Here is a 13,209-nt window from a genome sequence, read left to right as displayed (position 1 = left end):
ACTTTGTTTCAAAACTCCTCTAATAATGCTGGCCTTTCACATAAATGTTGTGTATTACTGTACATAATGCTACAAAATGTTACTAAACACATAGTGTAGCTAAAATATATTTGTTATGCAAGCTGTAACTTTGAATTGCCATACTTGTTTTGGCGTAAAATCTCTGCTGAACTGTTGCATTAATGTAGCTATTTGCATTTAAATGGTCTGCTTTCCAAAGGAGGAGAGGTCATCCCTTTAAAAAGGCACTAGAATGACTAGTTTTTTGCCAGGTGTTCTATGTTCTGTTTTCTGTTTTGTAGGGCCTTGTTATACCTTACGCTGTAAGCCAAACAAATGTTAATTGGCTTAAAGTTGTTCAGCTTAGTGGAGCAGTTGCACCTTAAGGTGAAATACCATCTCTGGCTGTCATTTACCTGCACAACTATGACTTGCCACTAGGGGCTTGGTTAGCAGGGGAAGGACTAAGAGCTAGGGGAGGACCAACTTGCTGCTTAAGCGCTGAAGGGTTCAGTCTTTTATTTTCTCGAGTCTGCCCTCCTGTGTCACCCCTTTCCCCCCACCCTCTGCTGCCAGCCAGCCAGGTGATGCCTGAGCTCTGAAGATGATTGGGCCCCTCAGAGCTCAGTTGGCACCCAGCCAATGGTGCCACGGGGTGGGGGGAGGGGTGAATTCCAGAAGAAAAAAGGATTGGGGCCCTGGGACCTGGACATACACCCCAGTGGGCTGGGCAACTGGAGCAGAGCAGAGCTACATGGCTGTAGTGTGGCAGCCTAAGTCTGGTTCCTGCTGACCAGGCTGGCCTTGGGCTGCCATGCTGAAGCTGCTGAGCTTCCTCCTACTCCAGCTGCCTGGCCTTGCCAGGATGTGTTTTTGGGTCCTGTGGGAACAGGCACTAGGCAGGAGACGTGCTGCAGTGGAGCATGGGGCTGAATGCAGGTGTAACAGCAGGTCAGCAGAAGGTGTGAGCACCTGTCTGCTGCCCCCCCCCAGGCACTGTGGCTCAGTCCAACCTGAGCATTTGGAGCAGCGAGCCAGTCTGGGAAGTGCTGTGGTTGTCGGGTTGCGGCATTGACTGTCTGGCAGGAGCAGCAGGGCAGAGGTGCTATACTTGGCCCCACTGTACCCTGGCATCCCTGCCCTGACTTAGGAGGGGCCACTGAATCCTGGGATACTGGAGGACTTGAACTTGGGTGGAATAGCTGTGGAGAGCAGGAACAAAATTAGGCAGACTAGAGATAATCATTCCCTGGAGTGGCATAACTTTAAGCCAAATAATGAGTGCTTTAAGCCACTTAAGGTGTTAACTTGCAGTCAGTCCAGGGCTTAAGAACTCCAGAAGTTGCCTAAAACAAGGCTGTTACTGTAGAAGACTTAAACCAGGGGGGCATTGTTCTGCAGCATGTGAAACATGATTGGAGTTTCCTGATCATCCTTCTGCATAAAGATGTTGCTAGGATACTGGGGAGAGAGATAACTGACCAGGGTGGTGACAGGGTCTGGAGCAATCAAAGCTTCTCCATATCTGATTCACCTTAACTGACTTGTTTGTATTTTAGAATGCAGTGAGTTGCTTTGTGCTTATGAACTGCTATTTCATTAGTAGAATATTCTAGGAATTTCATACATTGTGTGATTTTTGTTTTCAAATTTTTTTAAATATTAAATCAATACACGTGGTCCAGGTAGACATAAAAGGCAGCAAAGCATCTAAGAGTTCTTTGAGCAGTCTTCCTACTGTAAGTCTTGATGAACCAAGTATTATTCTACCCACTCCATCATTATTTTTTCACTGAAAATTCACCCTTGTACAGGGAACCAGTAAGAGAAGATTCAAATAAAAAAAACCCTGCATTCTGAGTTTGTAAAGTTATGGCTGTGAAAGAACTTCAGTGGTGCTAGCACTGTGCTCTGGAACTTTCTGGCACTCAAAAAATTGCACGTTGTTTTATTCTATGTAAGAGGTCTCCATGTGACTGACTTTGCATACAAGAGCTAGCCATACTCAGTGTGCAGCCTAAACGTATTAAAAGCAAAACAGTTATAAAGATAGTATGCAGTAATTAGGATACTTTAGAGCTGGCATTAGAAGATTGGCTCTTGGGAATAACAGTTGCATGGCTGCATTTGAAAAATTTGCCGTTTCCTCTTGTATTTAGAATAGGAAATAATTCCTGTATTTGTTGTGACTGCCAGAAAATGTCTATTACTTAAAGCCAAGTCCTCTATTTCAAATAGAGTAGGAAAGAGTGTATTTAAAGCCTGGAAATGAGCGTAGGAGCCAAGTAGTGAATACCACGAGAAATTTTAACAAAAATTGTCAGCTGTTACTTTGTCTCCCATGATTTAGGTGAGGACGTTAATGGGGAAGATAGAAGGAAAGCCCAAATCATATCACATATATATTGTATAAATAGTATCCCATATGCTTCCATAGTGCCTAACACAATGGGACTGTGGTCTCAGGGGTGGCTACTATAGACACTAAATAGCACAGTCTCAAGCACTGCTGATCATGTTGAGCTCCTGGTTTATCTTGAGGTTTTTCCTTCTTTTAAAAATTGCTTTCAAATTATGTTCCGTTTCAGTGCTTCTCAAACCTCAGAGTGAGAACTCAAATGGCAAAATATTATTGCATTAGAGGAGGAGATTGGAAAAGAGGCAAGTCTCTCACTCCCCTTGCATCCATCGGAACATGTATGTGGCCAACTTTACGTACTGCTGGAGCATAGCCAGAGCTGCTGAAGATGCAGGAAGTAAGGCTATAGTTGCCTTACAATCTCCAGTTTTATTCAAGTAAGATAGCCTACCAGGTTATCCAGTGTTCCACTTCTTCCTTGTTTTGCAAGTGAGCTACGAAACTGTATGCTGGTTAGCAATATTTTACTTTTAACATGATAATTAACAGGTTGTATTCTATTCTATAATAACTACAGGAGATAATTCAGTTTTATTAGCACTGCTGTATTCCAGATTTCAGTTACTTAAATTATAGAATACTAGACTCATATTAGAAGTGCAGCTGCACAAAAAGTTCAGTCAGTCATACTTCCTTAGGGAACTTTTTGTGCGCACCGGTGAATTTATCACCACTTGACTTTTATGGTACTTATAACTACAGACTTCCTTCCTGTTACTCACCTTTATTTAATTTGTGCCCCATTACAGCTTTTGTTTTGCTTTTTGTATAAACAAAATGCATTCTGTTCTCTCAGTCTGTTTTGGACCTGCTGTGGGTGTGTGGGTTTAAACTTAGGCAGTTTCCTGTTGGTTTTATTTATTAGGCATCTAGAGCTGCCAGTAGAGTGGGTAATGTATGTAGCCACATAGGCAAGACACTGATGTAATTCTTTAGCAAAGTGCTACAATTACTTTGTGCTAAGGCAATGAGGCGGCAAGCTGGCTAGTAGCAAAGAGACTGAAGAAATTCTGTTTCCCAAGATTGTGGTTTTCTATTCTTTGGTGAGGTTGCTTTGAACAGAGATGATTGACTTGTCTGTATAGGTAGGTATAAAGAATGTAGTTTTATTTTAGTAGGGATACCTTTTATTAGTTTAGAACTTAAAATGGTAGCTTCCTACTTCAAGCTGCCCAAATATTCAACTCTTGATTTAGAAAACCGATTCTCATGTCTAACGTACTTATCCAGGGTGATATAATATGCTAAGTTAATATGCTGAACTTATTCAAAGTAAATTAGAATGACTAATTTAGAATGACTAATTTAAATATATTTCAGGAAACCATAATCTAAAGCCTAATTATTTAAATTTAGGGTCTTATCTTTTAAACAGAAGTGTATGAACAAGCTGAATACTCGGTAAGTTTAGATTACAGTTTGTATAGGATGGTTTGGATAGGGATGTCAGGGAGTTGGACTAGATGACCTCTGGAGGTCCCTTGCAGCACTGCTTCTCCGATTCTGTGAAATGACTACTTCTTAGCTGAATGTTTTGCTCAAGTTACTTTATTAGAAATCCAGATACTTTAACTATTGTCTGTGTTTTCTGAGTTGTGTTGGCTGAAACAGTATGGTATGATTTAAAACAGAGGTGCTCAGCCCAAATCGATCGTAGACACTACAACATCAAATGCCTTTAGACCCCTTGACAATAAGAAGCCCTCCAAACATATTTCAGCAAGAAACTTGCCAATTTGAGACATCAAAAAGAAATGGTGGGAAGAGAAGTTAAAAAAAATCCAACAATTTTTTGACAGTCATGACATGCAGAGCTGCTTCAGTGCAATCAAGGTTGTGTACAGACCAAGCCCTTGTGGACTGACCCCACTTAGATCTAAAGGTGGCAGTATACTCCTCAAAAACAACAAGTCCATCAAAAACAGCTGGAAGGAGCACAAGCAAAAGCTCCCGAACCAGTTATCGATGGTGACTGATGAAACCATTAAATTCATCCTACAGCATCCAGTAAGGGAAGCACTTGCCAGTCCATCAACCTCTGAAGAAGTCCACCAGGTGATAAGACTGCTGAAGAACAACAAAGCATCTGGCCCTGATGGCATATCAGTTGAGGCCTTCAAAGTTGGTGGGGAAAATTTGACCAATAAGCTCTACACACTATTTCTCAAAATCTGGAACACTGAGGAAATTCCTGTTGACCTAAGGAATACTAGTGTTGTCATGATTTTTAAAAAGGGAGATAAGTCTGACTGTGGAAACTATCAAGGTATAGCCCTCCTCTCTATCACTGGGAAGATTTTTGCTTGAATTCTGCTGAACTGCCTGCTCCTTCTTGCTGAGGAAATCCTTCCCAAGTCTCAGTGCAGCTTCAGACCATCAAGAGGCACCACAGACATGATTTTTGTGGCCTGGCAGGGAAAGTGCCAAGAGCAGCACCAGGAACTATATATGGCCTTTATTGATTTGATCAAAACCTTTGGCTCTGTTAACTGTGAGACTCTGTGGAACATTTTATTGAAGTTTGGGTGCCCAGGGAAATTTATCATCATTCTAAAGCTCCCTTGTGACCAGATGCCTGCCTCCATCCTATGCAGTGACTCTGCTGTGGAGCCCTTTGTCATTCGAATTGGTGTCAAGCAGGGCTGCATGATTGCATCAATTTTGTTTTCCATCTTTCTTGCAGTCGTCAAGATGCTGAACCGTGACTGCCTACCGCACGGCATCAGCATCGAGTACAGAATGGACAGGTACCTTTTCAATCTCTCTTGCCTCCATGCCAAAACCAAAGTCACTTCAGCCTTGATTCTGGAACTTCAGTATGCCCATAATTGTGCTGTTGTTGCACATATGGAGGAGGACTTACAAATGGCCCTTAACTGTTTCTTTCAAGCATACCAGTGCCTGGGACCAAGCTTTAACTTCAGAAAAATAAAGATGCTTCACCTGCCTGCTCCAGACCAATCAGCTCCCCTGGCAAAGATCCTCATTGACAGACAGGAGCTGGAGAATGTTGAACACTTTGTATACCTTGGCAGCCATCTCTCAAAGAAAGTCAGCATCAATGAAGAGATTTAGTATAGGATCCAGTATGGCAGCTCTGCCTTTGGAAGACTGAATCATTGTGTGTTCAACTATCATGACATCAGGATTTGAACAAAGCTTCTATTCCATAAGGCTGTGGTAATCCCAACTTTCTTCTATGGCTGTGAAGCTTGGGTAATAATCTACAGGGACTGAAAAGCCTGGAATGCCATCACCAGTGCTACATGGAAGATGCTTGACATAAAGTGGGAGGATCATTGCACAAATGCTAGTGTCCTCACTGATGCTGACACCACCACTATGGAAGTATTAGTTAGTATTATTCAGCACCAGCTGCAGCGAACAGAATGTACATCTATCAAAACAACTGCTATACTCCCAACTCAGCCAAGGACAAAGGACATGTGGGTGCCAGAGGAGATGTTTCAAGGACACAGTCAAAGTGAAGATTAAGAAGTATGGCATTGATACTATGAATTGGGAAAAACTAGCCCAGGACAGGGCTACATGATGATGCCTTATGAGAGAAGGTACATCTTTCTTTGAGGAAAACCGCCTTGCCCTAGAGGCAGAGAAATTACAGAAATTGAAGAAAGGAAACAAGACTAAGAAATCCGTGGTCTGACCCTCCCTTTAACCTCCACCTGTCAGATTTGTCAGAGTCTGTGGCTCGGGGATTGGTCTTAGACATTAATGGACTCCTTTACAACCCTTTATTTGACCCATGGGAGTGATCATCCTTGACCATGAGAGATTGCTCCTGTTGCCGATGGCTCAGCCTTTCAGCCCCATGTGCCAGATGAGAGGTTAGGGTCAGTCCATGGGCCAGTCTCTTATAGGGTCAGTCAGCGGGTGTGATCCAATGCTCTGAGCCAGCTTCATGTGTGGAATCTGGCTGTGAAATAATTCCATGTGCCAGCCTGGCACCACGTGTTGGCCCAACTCTGGGTGCTGGATCTGGCCATGCAGCAGCCCCATGTGTCAGTATGATCCATTGCATAAAGTCATGTCATCTGGCCTGCAGGGCTCCCCATGTGTCTGGAAAATTGGCAGTGGTATAGATGTTGTAATGCTGACTGCCACAGCTTCCAGAGGCACAGCAATTGGTACTATCCCTGCTTCTTTACAAAAACACTTCTGGACCTGTGGGAAGCCCCACAAGCTGGATGCCATGGTCCTTCAGGCTGGAGCACCTAGAGCTGGCCTTAGGGGTAGGTGGCATGGGTGACCATCCACGGTGCCCTGGTGTAGCTCTGCAGGCACAGCAGCGTGGTGCAGCTCTGGTATTACTATTCAGGGAGCTAAGGGAGATGATTGTTAACACCTGTGAAGTAAAGAACAATGGGTTACTAATGGGCTTTTAACTCCTTTAGCTGCCTGAATAGTAATACATACCAGCACTGCACCCCCTGGGGGAATGGGATGGCTGCTTGGAGGTGGTGGCATGAGGGGGGTCAGAGCTGGGATGTTCATTTTAATTTTCAACAGCCGTGACTTGCCTCTGTGCCAGCATGTGCAAGGGTATGTTGGGACACTTGTTTTCATTTTCATTGGCCATGAAATTTGGAAGGAAACAATGTCTCAAGAAGAGGATGTCAAGGGTATAGAACAGGAAATAAAAAGATGCAATGAAAAAAAAATTTGAAGTCTGTTTGACAAAAACCTGTGCAGTAGTAGTGAGCTGGTAACAGTGGAGACGTAAATGAAAAATGTGTAGATGATCCACATTTTAACTTCCAAGAATCATTGCAAGAGAAACGGAGACTTAAATGAAACTCTCATTATTCTGGTCTGGATAAAGACTTTCTATGTCACTAGTGACAGAGATGAAATCATTCCCATTATAGGTGTTGGTGATTCCATTTTTGATCCTGCTTTATGGCCCAATCTAATGCCCAATGGTCCACCAAAAGTAAAGGACGTGGATTTTCTTCTGGATGAGCAGAATCGCCATTTATTCTATGACCTTTTTAAAGAGAAATATTAAAAATGATGAAGTTCTGAAGAGGTGCTGACTGCTTTACTTGGAGTCCATTAATGAGGTTTTCTGTTTCTGTTGCAAGCTCTTTGACTTGAATCCAAAATCATTCCTCGCATTTGATGGGTCAACTGATTGGAAGCATGTCTCAGATTCTTGTGCATCATGAAAAGTTGCCTAGTCACTGCAGTTTCTGCTTAATGTGGGTTGAAGCAGATCAAAGGATAAAACAGGATAATGGCATAATCTTGGTGTTGTTTGCGGCTAGGGACAGAAATTACAGTCAAACTCATAAGTGATTGGAAACCAGTAACACAACAGAAGTTCAGTGCACATAAACCACTTCTAAAATGACCAAAAATGATTTAGTAGCATCAAGCTTAATTGATGTAGGTTAAATTGGTTTATTGAACCAATTGAAATGTCTGTCCCTGATCCCCTCCAGATTCAAGTTAATTCACAGTCCCTTAGCATCCCAGGATGTTTTTGCACCTCCCCTGCAAACACCCTGCCACAGAGTGGGTGGGCTAGCCTTGGCCCAAGCTGTCTGCTCCCACTGAGCAGGGGGAGGCATGCACTAACCTGCGAAGATTGCATTGTTTCAGCCTTGGGCTTTTCACTGTGTACTTAGCCCTAGTCTTTAAACCAGCCCCATGTGTTCATCATAAAAAAGCATCACTTCAGTTACAAATGTAAAGATGAAATGGTTAACAGTCCATAAGTTAGGTTCACATTTGAATTTTTCAAATTCCCTATAGACATTGAGAGAGTGTCTGTGGAAAAGAGGGGAAATGAATCAAATGTGAACTTTGGGGCTTTCTATATAACACATGACTTCCTGACAAAAACTTTTGAAGAAGCACTGTAAGGACCTTCACTGTGCACTGACATATAGAGTGAGCTTTCAAATTTAATGGCATCAACTTCTGCAAAGAACTTGGCTATTTACAGTGTCTACTTCCAGTAGATTGCAGCGCTCCTCAAGAAATTCTACAATTTATTTACAACAATGAAATTCATAACAATTTCCCAAACACATGGATAGCACTAAGTTAACCATGCCTGCATGGGTAGTAAGCAGCGAACAGAGCTTCTCAAAGTTGAAGCTTGTAAAAAGGTATTTGCGACTGACCATGGAGATGACAGGCTATTATTGCTGGCCAGCCTGTCTATTGAGAATGCTGTGGCTCAAAATATAGACCGGTCACAAGCAGCATTAGTTTGTGGCAGCAAAGGCACACAGAATAGTCTCCTGAGTCTTGGAATCCTGGTGAATGAAGTCATTTATTTGTTAATTATTAGTTTAGTGTTTAATTAAATATTTAGTTTGTAATAGGTATAATATCATTTTTATGACACATTGTTTATTTGAATAAAATTGAATAAAATTTTGTCATTTTCTCTTTTGTATGTTTTTAGTAAATCATAAAAAACCCCCAACTTTTGATATTACTGCTTTATTTTGGAAATGGGCAGGGGGTGGGGGCAGAGGAGGGAAGAAATGGGACCGACGACAAAATACAGGTTTGCCCAAGGCACCATTTGCCTAAGGCTGGCTCTGTGTGTACCATTGACTTATGATATATATGTACTTATAAAAAAAAAAAAAAAAAAAGAGAGAGAGAGAGAAGTCGCTTTTTTTTCTTTACCAAGGAACATTATATATAAAGTTTAGAAATCTGAGCACAGAGAACATCCATGGGGATGCTACAGTTGTATAAATGAGAAGGGCAAATGATTTTTGCAGAGATCAGTGGTAGTTGGGCAAATCTCTTGTAAATTCATTTTTTGCCTCTAAGGTTATCAAAACACAATATGCTCTTTTGAACTCTTAGAAATTGCCTACTGCAAAAATAAATTATTTCTGAGTTCTAGAAGGAAAAATACCATCTCCGCAATTTGAGAGAAGCACTTTGTGGTTACATTAGGTAGTTGACTTCAGAGAGGGGGAAGCTTTAAGGATTTGGTCACTAAATGTAACTTATTTTAAGATCATTGAACGGTAATGCTGGAAAAAGGGGAAGGACTGGAGGAACGAATAGCTAGTCAGAACTTAGATCCAGTAATTTTGAAAATTGAAACTGAAAATGATTTGTTTTGAACATTGATATTCTGTTCAACAAAAGCTAGGAGGTGAAGGATGGGTGCTTAAGGAAAGATCCTAATTTTCCCAGGCTTGAGCATGGCAATATAAACATGAAGAAGCTGAGTGTAGCACTTGTGAAAGGAAACTTAGTTGTTGTAATCATGGAAACTGCTAAGCACCCAAAAGTAAAATTGTGTAAAAACACCTGAAGGTTTCTGAGGAATCTGAGAAGGGGAATAGAGCTGTGGATGGGAAAAGCTGGTGTTTTAGAACTTGAATGTTGGACATGAATGAGTATGGGCAGTCTCTGAAGTTTGGAATTCACCAGTATTTTTATCTTCTGTGTCACAGTGTTGTATGTGCCCAAGCTATCAGTATAAAAGATCTAGTGAGAAGAGTACTAAAAGAACTTGTACATAATTCAGTTGTTTTTTGTCTCAAGTGGAATTGAATACAAACAAACATTCATATTGTGTCTTGCTTCCAGTACATTTTTATTATGTGAGTATTTGCACTGGGACTGATAGATTTTTAGCTTTTACATATTGCTGACCAGTAGTGCGCCTTCTTTTAGCTCCTTTTGGAAGACAAGTGTTTGCTGTTGGGACAAAACAAGCATTTGTTAAGGGCCGAGGAAGAGGTTTGGTATTTTCTTTTCCTTTTCTAGGGAGATTACAAGACTGGCACTTGTTACACTAAGTAAACTTACACAATTTTAGTACCTAAATTATTTTTGGTGACTTTTCTAAGGAGTGTGCTTTGAGGTTTCTTGGGATACTTGTAACAACAGGTCTGAAATCCTCACAGGACAAGAAGTGCCAGCAGAGCTGCCAACTCCTATGCCTGAGGAAGAAAGGCAACCTGCAACTACCCCTAAGAAGTAACGCAGAGTGATTGTTGTGGGAGACCCCCTCTTGAGGGGGACTGAGGGAGCTATCTGCCTCCCTGACCCATTAGTCCATGAGGTCTGCTGCCTCCCAGGGGCCCATATCTGGGATGTAGCAGAGAGGATTCTGAAACTTATTTGGCCCTCTGACCACTACCCCATGCTCCTTATCCACGTGGGCACAAATGACAAGGCTCGGAGCAATCCCAGCCAGGTCACGAATGACTACAGGACTCTGGAAGCAGGGGTTGGGGGCACAGGAGGGACTCTGGGAGCAAGGAGGGCTCAGAGGGTTGGGGCACAGTTGTTTTTCTCCTTGATTCTTCTGGTTAATGTCACGGGCATGGGAGGGAGAGGAGTTCAAGAAGTAAACAGAAGCTTGCAGCGCTGGTGCTATTGTGAAGGCTTCAGTTTCTATGACCATTCTCCACTCCGTACTTCAGAGAGAGAGGCAGCAATTTATTGGAAAGGGATGGCCTTCACCCTACTTGCATGGGGAAGAAGCTCGTCTCAGCCAGAATGGCTGACCTGCTTGACCAGGCTTTAAACTAAGTGCACTGGGGGATGGGTGGATAATGACCAGCGCAAGCCCACCAAGCATCAGTCACCAAATCAGTAGGTCAGGCCACACAAAGGAACTCGCTCCTACCCCAGCCCAGGGACAGGGTTCTTCTAGGAGTGCAGGGAAGCCTAGGGCCTCTGATGGCAGACTCACTTGCCTATACACAAATGCCAGGGCAACAAACAGGAGGAACTAGCACTTCTGCTAAACAGAAATGACTATGATCTCATAGAGATAACAGAGACCTGGTGGGACTCCACCTATGACTGGACCACAGGTATAGATGGCTATACCCTGTACAGGTGAGATCATGTTGCAAGAAAGAGTGGGGATGTAGCTCTCTATGTGAAAGAGCAATACACTTGCCTACAGGCAGAGATTGGCAAGCAAGGAGGGCGACCCTGTGGGTAAGAATAAGAGGGGAATGTAGAGAAGGGGATATAACAGTAGGAGTCTACTACAGACCTCTTAATTAAGAGCAAGAACTTGACCATGCATTTGCCAGGGAACTGGCTGAGGCTGCACACTCTCGGTGTATGGTTGTCATAGGTGACTTCAGCTACCCTTACATCTCATGGGAAGAGCACTTAGCCAAATGCGATCGGTTGCAATGCTTCCTCACGTGCGTTGATGAGCTCTATTCGTTGCAAGAAGTCTATGGACCGACAAGAAGCAAGGCACTGCTGGAACTGGTACCGGCCAAAGGGGACAATTTAGTGAGTACCTGAGAACCAAAGGGAAGCTGGGAGACTGTGACTACGAGTTGATCATTTTTCTATCTACCGCAAAGCTGGCAAGTCGGTCAGCAATGTGGAAGTCCTTGACTTCAGGGAAAGCTGACTTTCACAAGCTTAGGAGGCTAGTTGTTGAGGCCCTGAGAGGCCATAACCTGACAGGGAGGGGAGTCCATGATGACTGGTCGCTCCTCAAGGATGCAATCCTTGAAGCATGAGGGAAGTCCATTCCAGCCTATAGAAAAAGTAGCAAAAGGGCTGGGCGACCCCCTTGGCTCAGTAGAGAACTCAGACTTCCTGCACCTAAAAAGAGAAGCTTATAAAGGATGGAAGATGGGAAACACCACTAAGGAGTATTCATCACTAGCCTACACCTGTAGGGAGCGAGCTAGGAAAGCCAAGGCTTAAAACCAAGCTCAAACTGGCTACGTGAATCAAGGACAATAAAAAGTCCTTCTTCAGATATGTGGGAAGTTGGAAAAAAAAACAAGGGCAACATTGGACCCTTGCTAAACCAAGTGGGGCAACTAATAATCAGCACCCAGGAAAAAGTCAATCTCCTTAATGATTACTTGCGTCTGTCTTCCATCAGCCCAATGGGATCACTCTGCCTGACAAGATGCAGGATCACTAGGGGAAGGGCAAACATATACCCATCACTGGCATGGATCTTGTGAGGGAACACCTTGAGAGGCTGGACATCCACGAATCAGCCAGCCCGGATGGAATGCACCCAAGAGTGCTAAAGGAACTGTCTGACATCCTAGCATGGCCAATGGAGAGGATATTCAAGAACTCATGGTGCTCAGGTGAGGTGTCAGGCAGCACATTGGCCCTCTTCCAATTGTCAATCTTCAAGAAAGGGAGGAAGGAAGATCCAGGGAACTACAGGCCAGTCAATTTGACCTCAATCCCTGGAAAGATCTTGGGGAAAAAAAAAATCAAGGAAACCATTAATAACAGGCTTAACAAAAGGTAACATTCTAAGTGGTGGCCAGCCCACCTTCATTGTGGGTAGGTCTTGCGTGACCAATCTCATTTCCTTCTATGACCAGGTGGCTCATCACCTGGACAAAGGAGAAGAGCTGGATATCATATTTTTGGATTTCAAGAAAGCCTGTGGCTTGGTGTCCCATGATAATCTCATGGAAAAACTGAGGAACTGCAGCCTCGACAATCTCATGGTCTGATGGCTGGGGAATTGGCTCTGTGGATGGACCCAAAGTATGATAGTTGATGGAACTGAATCAGCATGGTGTGGTGACCAGCGGTGTCCCCCAGGGCTCTGGTCTCAGGCCTATACTGTTCAATATATTTATAATCTATCTGGACTCTGGTGTCAGAAGTGGACTGGCTAAGTTCACTGACAACACCAAACTGTGGGGAAGTGCAGTCACCCTAGAAGATAGACTGGCAATCCAGGCTGACCTTGACAAGCTTACACTTACAGGCTCGGCAGTGCTACACTTGCTAGCACCACAGCTGAAAGGGACTTGGGGGCC

The 13,209-nt window shown here is 43.3% G+C and overlaps 1 protein-coding gene across 1 annotated transcript in view; it reads left to right on the top strand.

Annotated features, from left to right (window-relative positions):
- Positions 1 to 13,209, top strand: part of MAST4 (microtubule associated serine/threonine kinase family member 4) — a 496,570-nt gene that overhangs the window by 143,452 nt on the left and 339,909 nt on the right. The gene's annotated exons all lie outside the window — the stretch shown is intronic.

This window comes from Alligator mississippiensis, chromosome 3 (assembly GCF_030867095.1).
Source record: "Alligator mississippiensis isolate rAllMis1 chromosome 3, rAllMis1, whole genome shotgun sequence".
Taxonomy (NCBI): Eukaryota; Metazoa; Chordata; order Crocodylia; family Alligatoridae; genus Alligator; species Alligator mississippiensis.
This window is presented reverse-complemented; position numbering and strand designations above follow the sequence as displayed.